The sequence below is a fragment of the Rattus norvegicus genome, chromosome 15 (genome assembly GCF_021556685.1).
Source record: "Rattus norvegicus strain SHRSP/BbbUtx chromosome 15, alternate assembly SHRSP_T2T, whole genome shotgun sequence".
NCBI classification, from domain to species: Eukaryota; Metazoa; Chordata; class Mammalia; order Rodentia; family Muridae; genus Rattus; species Rattus norvegicus.
The window spans coordinates 101452503-101465179 of NC_141548.1; positions in this window are offsets into that span (position 1 = coordinate 101452503).

The window sequence follows — 12677 nt, forward strand, 5'->3', positions numbered from 1 at the left end:
TTGTAGCTTTTCCTCAGTCTTGTGTGTCCAGTGAGCTCCTGTGCCTGCCTCTCCTGAGGTGATTTTATTGTGGACTTCCACGTAAGTCCCACTTAGGCTGGGGCATTTACAGTCCGTTGTCAGTCTGGGTCCTGTGGGTGTACAGGGCAGATGGGCCTGTTTACCTTTCCCTCCAGGTACTCCAGCATCCTCCACCCTCCACCCTCCACCCTCCACCCTCCATCTTCAACATAGAGTCAAAAGCCATCCATGATGGAGAGTCTCTCAGAGCAGGGCCCAGCCTAATCATGACTGAAGGAAAGTGGGAGCATACATTTCAAATAAGATTTAAAACTGGAAATACGTTAGGAAAAGAAGGAAAATATATACACACATATGCACACAGGGTTTAGAAGCTTCTCTATAGCGGTCCTTGGAACTGAGTCCAGAGCCTCAAGCATGCTAAGTGTGAGTCCTCTGTCACTGAGCTATGCTCCATCCTTTAACGTTTTAAATATGAAAACTATAAGATGCTGTAGGAGGCATTTTCTCTGCATGTTTTACTTATGTATTATAAACACCTAACATAAGATGATCCTAAATCTTAATTGCATAAAATGCAATCTAAGTATTCCATTTCTAAGAAAATTACACAAAACACCTGAAGTCACTGAAGAACAATACAATAGGGTTTTGTAGAAATAAGGACCATAAAATGAGGTCACAATACTGGACTGTGAAAATACTGTCTTTTGGACAGGACAGAGCTGCCTGGTCAAGAACCTGGGAGGCAGAGGCAGAGGCAGAGGCAGAGGCAGAGGCAGAGGCAGAGGCAGAGGCAGAGGCAGAGGCAGAGGCAGAGGCAGAGGCAGAGGCAGAGGCAGAGGCAGAGGCAGAGGCAGAGGCAGAGGCAGAGGCAGAGGCAGAGGCAGAGGCAGAGGCAGAGGCAGAGGCAGAGGCAGAGGCAGAGGCAGAGGCAGAGGCAGAGGCAGAGGCAGAGGCAGAGGCAGAGGCAGAGGCAGAGGCAGAGGCAGAGGCAGAGGCAGAGGCAGAGGCAGAGGCAGAGGCAGAGAGGCAGAGGCAGAGGCAGAGAGGCAGAGGCAGAGGCAGAGGCAGAGGCAGAGGCAGAGGCAGAGGCAGACAGGGGGATTTCTGTGAGTTCCAGGACAGCCAAAGCTATTGGGGATTGGTTCTAATGCTTTGAATTAACCTCACTCCCCAAATTGGCAATCTGTGTGTCCAAATGCTGAAGGTCCTTGTCCCCAATTGGTTTTGATTGATCAATAAAGAGCCAACAGCCAATGCCTGGGCAGGTAGACTGAGGCAGGACTTGGAAATTTGCACAGGCAAGAAACTGGGAGAGAGGGAGGGGAAGAATAGTCAGGACTCTCCTCCATGAGCTGCAGGAGAGAAAGCCTACCAGTCACATAAGAATTCGGGTTAAGGGGCCACTGGCCAGTCAGGAGTACTGGAGAGGAGCGTTTGCTAGCAGGGGAAGGTTCAAGAGTGCCCAGTCTTTGAGCTAGCCAAGGCATTGACTGGGGTGTGTGTGTGTGTGTGTGTGTGTGTGTGTGTGTGTGTGTGTGCGCGCGTGTGTGAATCCAGAGGGCTCTGGCAGGTGGCTGGGAGTGCAGAGTGGTTAGCTAAACTCATTACTACAAAAGCTACACAAAGAAGCCGAATCTTGAAAACCCAAAAGGAAAGAAAAGGAAAGGAAAGATCCCAAAGACATATAGATATATATTGGGAAGCTAGTGCAGACTTTTTTGAAAAATATAATAGCATAGACAAAAGCGTGGCAACATTGATGAATGAGAGAGAAGGACATTGAGGCTAAATTAAAATTTAAGATGGAGAGGGAATTTAAGAGAACACTGAAAACAAACGGATACAAATGAAATCCAGTAATATAGTTTAATATATTAATATACTCAACATTATATGGTCATATATGTTTATTTTATATTAAATATAAACATAATGTATATAGATATATATGTATATTTATAATGTATTGCATTTTATATTATATAGTATATTATATGTGTCCTATAATATATACTTATAATAAATATATTTAAATATAATATAAAATAAATAAAATATATAATATATAATATATAATTATAATATAAATATAATACAAATATAATATATTGTATATAATTATATAATGAATATAATATATAATGTTTACATATTATATAATTTATAAATTATATTGAGATCCATCCCATGGACAAGCACCAGTCCCTGACACTATTATGCTTGCAGACAGGAGCCTAGCATAACTGCCCTCTGAGATGCTCCACCTAGCAGCTCACTCAGACAGATGCAGATACCCACAGCCAAACAGTGGATGGAGCTTGGGCACTTTTATGGAAGAACAGGAAGAAGGATTGCAGCCCCTAAGGGATAGGAACTCCACAAGCAGATGAACAGAGTCAGCTAACTTGGACCCTCAGAGTCTGAACCACTAACCAAAGAGAATGCACAGGCTGGACCTAGGCCTCCCCTCACATATGTAGCAGAAGTTCAGCTTGGTCTTCATGTGGGTCCCGAACAACTGACGTGGAGATTATCCCAAAAGCTGTTGTCTGTCTGTAAGAAATGTTCTTCTAGTTGGACTGTCTTGTCTGGCCTCAGTGAGAGAGGAAGCACCTAGCCTCACAGAAACCTGAAGTGCCAGGGTTATGGGATACCCAGAGGGGCCCAACCTGTTCAGAGAACAGGATTATGGGGGTATTGTGGGAAGGGACTACGAGGGAAGCAGTGGCGTGATGTAAAGTGAATAAGTAAAAAAGAAAAAATTATTTTAAAGCAGAAAAAATAAAACAAATATATTTATATATAACATAAATAAATAGAAAGTCTTTATATAAATATCTTATATTTATATAATTTACATATTATATAACATACATTATATATTTACACAGTATTAATATAACTTAATATTATTAATGAATAGAAATATACTCTCTATATATTACAATTTACATGATATAAATATACAAAATATTTACATAAATATAGATATATAAAATAAAAGTATTTATATACAATGTTTAAAATAGAAAAACAAATATATGTAAATATATTTATTAAGTAAATAAAAAAATATACTTCATAAAATAGAAAGTTTACCTCAAAGATAGCTTGCTAAAAATTACAAGAGGCTGGAGTTGGGGTGGGCTCCATGTTTGAGCATGGACTTAGCATTTCGGAGGCCCTGGATTTGAGCCCCCACATTAAAATAAACACACAAACAACAGATTGCAAGGCATCACTGTTTGGAATTCAGCTTCTGCAATGAGCTGCAGCAGACCCAACTGAAAGTCAAAATGGTGTCATTCCTGTTTTTCAGGATTGGAGTCCATAGTTCAGTTTACACAGCAGGTCCTCCTTATCATCGGGGAGAGAGGGTGGTGGATAAAAGGATGTTTGGAAGGCACCTGAACATGTGACTTTAAAGTCACCTACCTTGTTCAGTACCCAATACTACCTGTCACACTGCGGGGTTCCCGGTTCTGGGCATCTGTAACGCCGTTTGTCTTTGAATCACGTTCTAAGCTCATCTGTCTCTCAAGTTTACAACCAGAGAAGAGCATCAAACCTGTCTCTCTGCTGGATGACCTGTATCCTCGTTATTTCTGCTTTCCCTGCTGCCACCTGCACTTGTGGGTGTCGCCGTTCGAATCTGGGTGTGTCCTTGGATGTGAGTGGTAGTTTCTCTAAGAACAACTGGCTGTCAGTTAGGGAGGCTCCGGGGAACGCATCTGAAGGAAAGGGTAGAAATAGAAACACTGAGTTGGGGTGGATGGGGAAGAGAGAGACTGAGGCATTCTCCTCCAGAATCTTTAATCATCTTCTTCTTGGCCGTGACTCCACACCAATATCGCCATGCCTACTGATTGCATGCACGTGGCATTTCACGGTACAGTGAATAAATAGGGACCTTGCTGGCCATTTATGGAAAAAGGAGCGTCATAAATGTCTACATAAAGATTCAGACCAGACGGAAGTGCAGCCACTGCCAAGGGCTGAAGGGAGAGTCCGTTTCTCCAGTCCAGATCTGGGGGACATTTTGTTGCACCTGCATGAACGTATTCAATAGGTTCTTGTGACTCTTAGTCCATTTGTTCTTCTTCCCTGGGCAGCCCCACTGTGAGGACTTCCACCCCAAAGACGTGCCCCTGTGCTTCACCAAACTCTCCGGAGCCAGTCTGCCCAAAAGCCAGAGCAGTTTTAAACTAATTCTACCCTTTCCATGTTCTGAGTATATCGCTGAAATTAAGACCTTCTCTCTTCATGGAACAGAGGCTCTGCTAAACAGAATGACTTATTAACTACACTACCTCTTAGCTACCTGCCCTTTGTGCTGCCAACGGGCAAGCTCTCCCGCAAGAGAACACAGATGCATTTGTAACTGTTAAGTGTTGCAGCTCTGAAGAGAAGAACATCCTGGCAATCAGGAATCCAGGAATCCCACGAAGTCACACCGCACAAGAAACCTCACACAAGAGATCTATTGGGGAAGACACAAAAGGACGAAACATGGAGGAACTGAACGGGAAGCCGACTTTGTATAGGGCAGTGGTTCTCAACCGTCCTGATGCTGCAACCCTTAATACAGTTCCTCCTCATGTCCTGGTGACCCCCTACCGTAAAATTACTTTCATTGCTATTTCATAACTAATTTTGCTGCTGTTACTAACTGTAATGTAAATATCTGATATGTAGGATATCTGATGCACCACCCCTGTGACAGGGCCATTGGAGGCCCCGCCTTCTAAGGGGTTGTGACCCACAGGTTGAGAATACCTGATATAAAGTTTCTTGGGGGTGGGATTTTCCAGGGAGATTTCCAGGGTGAGGACTGGAGGGGTTTCAAGCTGTGAGTTTAGGGCAAGCCCAGGGATTGGTGGGATTTTGAGCCCAGGGACTGGTGGGATTTTGAGCCCAGGGACTGGTGGGATTTTGAGCCCAGGGACTGGTGGGATTTTGAGCCCAGGGACTGGTGGGATTTTGAGCCAAGGGACTGGTGGGATTTTGAGCCCAGGGATGGGTAGCTCCACAACCTGGAAGTGAGCTCAGTTTTTTTTACCCTACACTCACTCTTGCTCTGGAATCTGAGCCAAAATAAACCCTTTCTTCCTTAAGTTGCTTTTGATCAAGGTTTTTGTATCACAGCAACAGAAAAGGAACTAATTCAGAAGGGGAGGAGCCATACCTTGCTTTCTTCCTTCTTTTTCATGTTTTCTCAGTTGATCTAGAGATTTTTTTTAAGGAGTGTTTCTACACATTGAGTTTCTCTTTTCTTATAAACAATCGTGGTAAATTATTGGCATAGTTAGCACTAATTGTCAGGTTGTTAACATCTTACTAGAGAGACCAGTCTCTGGGAATGTCTAGTTTCGCCAGGCTCCGGGCATTCTTGTGAGGGATAATCTAGGAGAATTAGGTTCATTGAGGTAGGAGAACCCCCTTAAATACTAGACTGAAGAGAAAGGGGAGAGAGTGCTGACTACCTCTTTCACTGCTCTCTGCTTCAAGTCTGTGGATACAATGTAACCAGATACCCACTCCTGGCAACAGGGGTTCTCCCCACGATGAGCTTTAAGCTGCAAATCACAGCCAAAGTAAATAAATCTTTCTAAAGTTATATTTGCCAAGTTATTTTATCACAGAAATGAGGCAAGTAGTTAATACAAATATACAAAACTCCCTTTGCCCAGGTCTAAGTGTCTGTTTGAGTGGCGTTAAGGACACTCACAGTGGTGTGCCCTGACTACTAGCGCCAGCGATCTCCAGAATACTTCAGCATTCACATTCTGAATCTCTCAGCCCACCATTCCTTTTCATGTCTGATTTATTCCATATAGAGTACTGTCACCCAGTTTACCTAAATTATATCATGAGCCATCTAATAATTTTTAGATTATTATGGAATAATATAATGCATAATATAAATTTATCTTCTTTTTATTGTATCGTAGGGCATTGCTTCTTAACAGTTTTCTTCTTGTGACCCGTTATCATGGGAGAAATCCCTACGAGACTCTGGACACGTAGGTATATAAAGTAAATGGACCCAATAGTTGCTGAAGATAGATCATAAGGCTTTGCTTTTTTCTGTCCAGGTCTCATGAAGATCAGACTTGCCTCGAACTTGAAGGATGACCTTAAATTTCTGACCCTCTTACCTCTACCTCCCCAGTACTGAGTTTGCAGGCATACGTCCCCACACCCAGTTCCTGTGGGGCTGCAGATTGTGCAGGCCAGACAAGTACTCTGCCAACTGAACTAATCCCTGGCCCTAGAAGATTATTTTAAAACAATGCCCTCTTTTTTATACATACAATTTTAGCATTTACTAAAGATTAAAGCAAGTTTGTATACTAATAAGACAACAAGATGAGTATGGTTACTATTTCTATCAAAGATTTAAGTATTGGGTCAATATTTGCTACCATCAAACCTAGGGCATCTTCAGTAATTTTTTTTTTAAGAATTGGTCGATATTTTTATTATAATTGTTAATGCTGGAATGGCAAGTCTCAAAAAATGCATAGTACAAACTGGCAGATTGGAAGTTCTGTCTTAATCCCAAAATGAATTGATGATTTTATTTAACAAATTTTTCATTAAACCCAATTTAGCAACTCAGCAATTAAAATCAAAGGTCCTGACACAGTCCACAGATAATAATGCCTGATACTTATGTGTTAAGGCTGATGATTGGGGTACATTACCTGTCTTTGCTTTCCATAATTAAACCATTATGTTTCTGTAGGAGAAGAAAGCTTAGTATAGTAAAAAAAAATACTGAGCTTCATAGCACAGAGCAGTGTTAGATGTGAGCCAAGGTGTTTCAGGTAGCCTTGTTGGCATCACGTGGCTGACGTGGTGACATGTACAGGACAAAGTATGTATTCAGAACTGAGGCTGCGCGGAAGCCCCATGATGTAACAGAAGTGAAGTTTGCCAGAAATACCTCAGATTCACAACATGCTTGATTTGGGATTAACTTTTGATTATTGCATGACTGAAGCCTTTGACTCTTGTCAAATTTTCATACCCACCACGTGACCCTCACATTCAATTACACAACCCTACATGGAGTCACCATCCCCCAACATTGTTCATTACAAGCATAATGTGGTACAATGCATCCCTAGAATGTTTTCAGTTTGCAGGACTGAAACTCTATTCCCGCTTCCCTCCATCCTCTGGTGTCTAACAGCCGTTGTTAGGCCTTGTCTCTAAGCCTGACTTCTTTTGGAAGTGGAGACGTACAACTTTTATCTTTTTGTGACTGGTTTAATATCCACGAAACATAGGACTGGGCGCCCTTCTTAGGGACAAATAACACTCCATTGTATGAATATAAATGCTTTTCCTGCCTCTGCCTCCTTCAACAAATCCTACCGGCGTGCGCCACCACAACCGGCAATATAAATGCTTTTAAAGAACCCGTTTATCTTTCAATGGCATTTACATTGCTGTCTCCTTTGGTTAACATCACTAATGCTGCAATGAACAAACTAATGTCACAGTTTAGATAAGGATCACGCAAGGGCCTGCGTGGTAACGGATGAAAGCTGTTGTGGGGGGAGCCTGGTGGGGGACGAGCGGTTACCGCGGTTATGGTCACTGACACATTTAGCCCTTCTCCTGTCTGTGTCCTTCCCTGATACTGCGAGGTGGGTAGCTGTCTCCATCAGTTGCTTCTTCCTCCACAGGGGCCCAAAACAGCAATAAGAAGAACGCATGCGCGGACTCTTGTGAAACCACGCCCCCCAAGTGAAGCTTTTCTCTTTCCTCTTTGAAATGAGGATAAGTTCCTCCTTATGTGACCCAGTTTGGCCCCAAACTCCTGAAATCAAGACCCTCCTCCTCCTCCTTAGAGGAGCCAAGACACATGGCAACTGTTCTCCTTTAGGATCCCGTTTTTTTCATCCATTTTTGATATGTGTGTGTAATATACACCTTTCCTGTCACGGTGACAATGTACTTAGTTAAAATGTTCGTTACACGGGGAAAGATTTACCTTGTGATGTTTGGGATTTCAGCCACGACGAGCCATCTCCACTGCCCTACTCCTGTAGCAGAAGGGCATGGTGAAAATCTTGTCACTTCATGGTGACTTAGAACCAGACAGTGGTTAAGGACAGGATGCGCCTTTCACAGGTGCCTACAAAGACCTGTCACCTCCCACTAAGACTTGGTCAGCGTTGATGGAGGTTGCAGCCATCAGCTGAGGACCCAACACATGAGTCCACAGGTCCACTTCATATACAAACCATAACCACATCCATAAGTAAGACAGCTCACTGGTGTGGTGGTTCTAGGTGTAAATTTTGTGCGGTTTTACTTTGCTTTGTTTTTTTTTGGTTTTTTTTCTTCTTTGTTGTTTGGTTTTTGTTTTGCAACAATGTCTCGTGTAGTGCAGACTGGCCTTGACTCACTGTGCATCTAAGGAGGACCTAATTCTACTTGGAATCCTCCGTCATCCATCTCCCAGTTCCTTGTGTCACAGTGTGCACAACATCTGGTGCACGTGATACAGGGGCTGGAACTCAGGGCTTTGTGTGGGGGCTAAACCAGCACTCTACCGGCTAGTCCCGCCCCTGGCCTGTATGTCTAATGTTTTGAGGAGCCTTATGATCTTTCCCACAGCAGCTGCACCAGGATACATTCCCACTGACACTGGGCAATGTTGCAGTTTCTCCTCGGCAGCATTCAGCAAAGCAGCCATTGTGAGGGAGCGTCTCCTGGAGATGAACAAGGTTAAGAGTCCTCTGTGCTTATCGGCCACTTACTGTCTCCTCCAAAGGTTTTTACACTCTCCCTCCACACTTCCCTGAGCCTTTTCCTCCCATCCCTCTTTCAGAGATTCGTGATAACAGCAGAGAGATCTAATAAAAATGTGTTTGTTCTTACAAGTTGGGAGGAAGGGAAATGGTCACTACAAAGGTATGTTTGTGGCACTGGAGATATAACTGTTCTGATGCTTCCCGCTCTCCCAGAGGACCAGAGTTCAGCTCCCAGCACCCACATCAGGTGGCTCACACACTCCAGCTCCAGGGAATCCGATCCCCTCTTCTTGCCCTATAACCTACAACCTCCAGAGTTGCCCCACCCCCACCCTGATCTCTTCCTCTTGAGTCATCAAATTCTTTTACCAAAATCGCTTCCACTAGCACGAAGATGAGTAGCTTCTCCTCTTACAGATGATAACAATGTGCATACCCTTTGGACTTACACTTCTTGTTTTCTCAGAAAGCCTTTAAAAATTATCTTCACTAGCTCTTTCTGACTTAACTCCGATAATTCAAGACCAATCCGCACCAAGCTAGCTCTCCCTTTGGCAGAGCCACAACCCACTTCTTTGAAGCTTGCCCAGAGACCTCGCTTTGCTAGGTTAAGCACACAGCCCTAGTGATGGTTCAGTCAAGGATGGACCAGGTAACTAACAGTATGGGTTGCCGACCCAATCGTAACAGAGCCTAAAAAACCCCTTCACTTCCTACTTTTAGAACCTTTCGTTTTGATGTGTCTGGATATATGAATACTAAACACTATGTTACAGAGCCAGTGAGATGGCTCAGCAGGTAAAGATATTTATTGTGCCAGCCTTTGGGCTTAGGTTTGACACCTGGAGCCCACAGTGGGAGGGAAGGAAAGAACTGACTCCCACAGGCTGTCCTCTGACCTCCACATGTGAGACTCATCATGCATGCTCCTGCACACATGTGAACACACAAATAAGTGGAATTAAAAACTGCAAATTTGAATGCTTCACTCCTTCTTCAAAAGGGGAACAGAATACCCTTGGCAGGGAATAGGGAGGGAAAGTTTAGAACAGAGGCAGAAGGAACACCCATTCAGAGCCTGCCCCACATGTGGCCCATGCATATACAGCCACCCAATTAGACAAGATGGATGAAGGAAAGAAGTGCAGGCCAACAGGAGCCAGATGTAGATCGCTCCTGAGAAACACAGCCAGAATACAGCAAATACATAGGTGAATGCCAGCAGCAAACCACTGAACTGAGAACAGGACCCCCATTGAAGGAATCAGAGAAAGAACTGGAAGAGCTTGAAGGTGCTCGAGACCCCATATGAACAACAATGCCAACCAACCAGAGCTTCCAGGGACTAAGCCACTTCCCAAAGACTATACATGGACTGACCCCGGGTGCCAACCTCATAGGTAGCAATGAACAGCCTAGTAAGAGCACCAGTGGAAGGGGAAGCCCTTGGTCCTGCTAAGACTGAACCCCCAGTGAACGTGATTGTTGGAGAGAGGGTGGTAATGGGGGGAGGACGGGGGAGAACACCCATATAGAAGGAGAGGGGGATATTTGCCTGGAAACTGGGAAAGGTATTAACACTCGAAATGTAAATAAGAAATACTCAAGTTAATAAAGAAAAAAAGGAGAAAAAATACAAAAAGGAAAAAACCCTGCAAATTCTATATTATAATGTCCTACAGTGTTCATTATAATAGCATGTTGTTGGTTTTTTGATCTAGAAGCCATAGGTTATCCCATAATTGTGTCTGTGGAGGAGGCTTGGGTAAGTACCCTGTGACCATGCAGTAACAGACCTCCCAGCCATGCATTCCTCAGATGCACCCCTTCCTTTGTGCCTCCTGTCAGTAAGTGTCCCTTCTAGATAGCCAGACATGCTGTGCTGGATAGCCTATGTCACATTGATACAACCTAAAGGCATCTGTGAAAAGAAAATCTCAGTTATGAAAATGTTGGGGTTGGGGATTTAGCTCAGTGGTAGAGCGCTTGCCTAGCAAGCGCAAGGCCCTGGGTTCGGTCCCCAGCTCTGAAAAATAGAAAAAGTAAAAAAAAAAAAAAAAAAAGGAAAGAAAGAAAGAAAGAAAGAAAGAAAATGTCACCCATAAGACCGTGCTGTGGGCAAACCTGTAGAGCACTTTCTTAGTTAGAGATTGATGGGAGAAGGCCCCGCCCACTGTGGGTGGCGCCATCCCTAGGCTGGTGCTCCTGCATTTTGTAAGAGAGCAGGCTGAGCACGGTCACAGCCTACAACACGGTTCAATGCCTGTGGTAGCCTAGAGTAGCTTTAAATTGCCTTTAAAAGGTTAAGGATGATCTGTCAATGGTCCTTGATGCGAAGCCTGCTGCTTCTGTGTGTTTATGAATATTTATAAGGGAGTGAAGTGTCATGTCCAGGGTGGTTTCTCCTTGGCCTCCCTCTTCTTCATGATCAATCTGTTACTAGACTGACAACCTGCCATGGAGCCCAGGCCAATGGAGCAGCTGTTCTCAAGCTCCTTTCTGTTCTCCGTGCTGAAGCACCACTGGGAGCCATGCTCGCTGGCTGTGGGCTGTGCGCGGGGGAAACCCCTGTCTTTAGGATATAACCTCATATGTCATCCTGACAACATTTTTGCATTCAATATTCCTAACCCTAGGACAGCCCATGCGTACAGAGACCTGGAGGTTTTCGTGAATGGGCTCTGTGGAAGTCATTAAGTCATCGGTGAAATGCCAGGTGCCCTTTCTACAAAACACTCGATGTAAGGGGCTTTTCTGTGAAGCAAGAATTAATTGGGTGCCAAATGTAAAAGTGTGGCTTTTCTCTGCCTGCCCTTGCTTTGAATAACGGCATAGCAACCTGGTATATTTATTAAGAGCTTCAGGGACTAAGCTGGGCAGATTCTGATACTCAAACCAGACTATGCTGGTCTGGGCTTCCCTCATCTGAGACTCTCTGCCTTCTCTCTCAGGGCACAGGAGTCTCTCTTACCCTCTCCAGCCCAGATATAAGGGGAACAGCTCATTACTGACCAATCAGAAGATGAGGGAGACACTGAGTCAGGAAAAGCACCATAATGACAATACCAAGGGCCCGACGTTAACCAGAAATCAGCACGTGACTGTACGGTGCACAAACACCTCCCCCAACAACAAGGATTAGAGAAACCCGAGTTAAAAGAACGCCCAGGTAGAACGCCCAATTTGCAATCACCTCTCAACAACAGAATATTAGGTTTCTACAGCGTTTCAGTTCCTCCGGAGTACTGTGCGCTTAGTGGCTGTGTAGTGCTGCTGTACTTGGTGCTCAGTAACACACTTACTTCCACCAAGTGACTCATGGCTGTCTTTCTCAGAAAGGAAATTAAAGCTAAACAACCTGGTCTCGGGAAGCTAGAGGATTGGAAGATCTGAGATCGGAAGTTAGTAATCAGCCTTTTTAGCCTCCGCTCTGGCTTTCTGCCTCCATTTACCTCCGCCATTTATCATTGGTACAGTTGTAGTCTCAGGTCACCTCCCTTCTGACCTTTCGGAGCAGAGCTGGTAGCCTTCAAACAGTAGCGAGTGTCTCATTGGTGTGGGGCCGCCACCTACTGGTAGAGTTACGCAACTGCAAGAGCGGACAGGATGTGTTGACCGTCCAGAGGCGAAGTTCCAAGGTGACTGGGGTCCCTCGCTCTCCTCACCCACACACCTAGGAAAGGCTACAAGAGGCCTGACTTATGGTAGGAGTCAGACACACTCAGGCTAAAAGTAAGAGGAGTGGGGGAATGGATGGCCGAAGTTGACCTATTCTGACCTCATGCAAAGGTACCGTGTGTGATCATGCACGGTGTACCACGACAGCACCACTTTCCGCAAATGCACAACGTTTGAAAGTTGCTTTCCCCTGAACCGTGA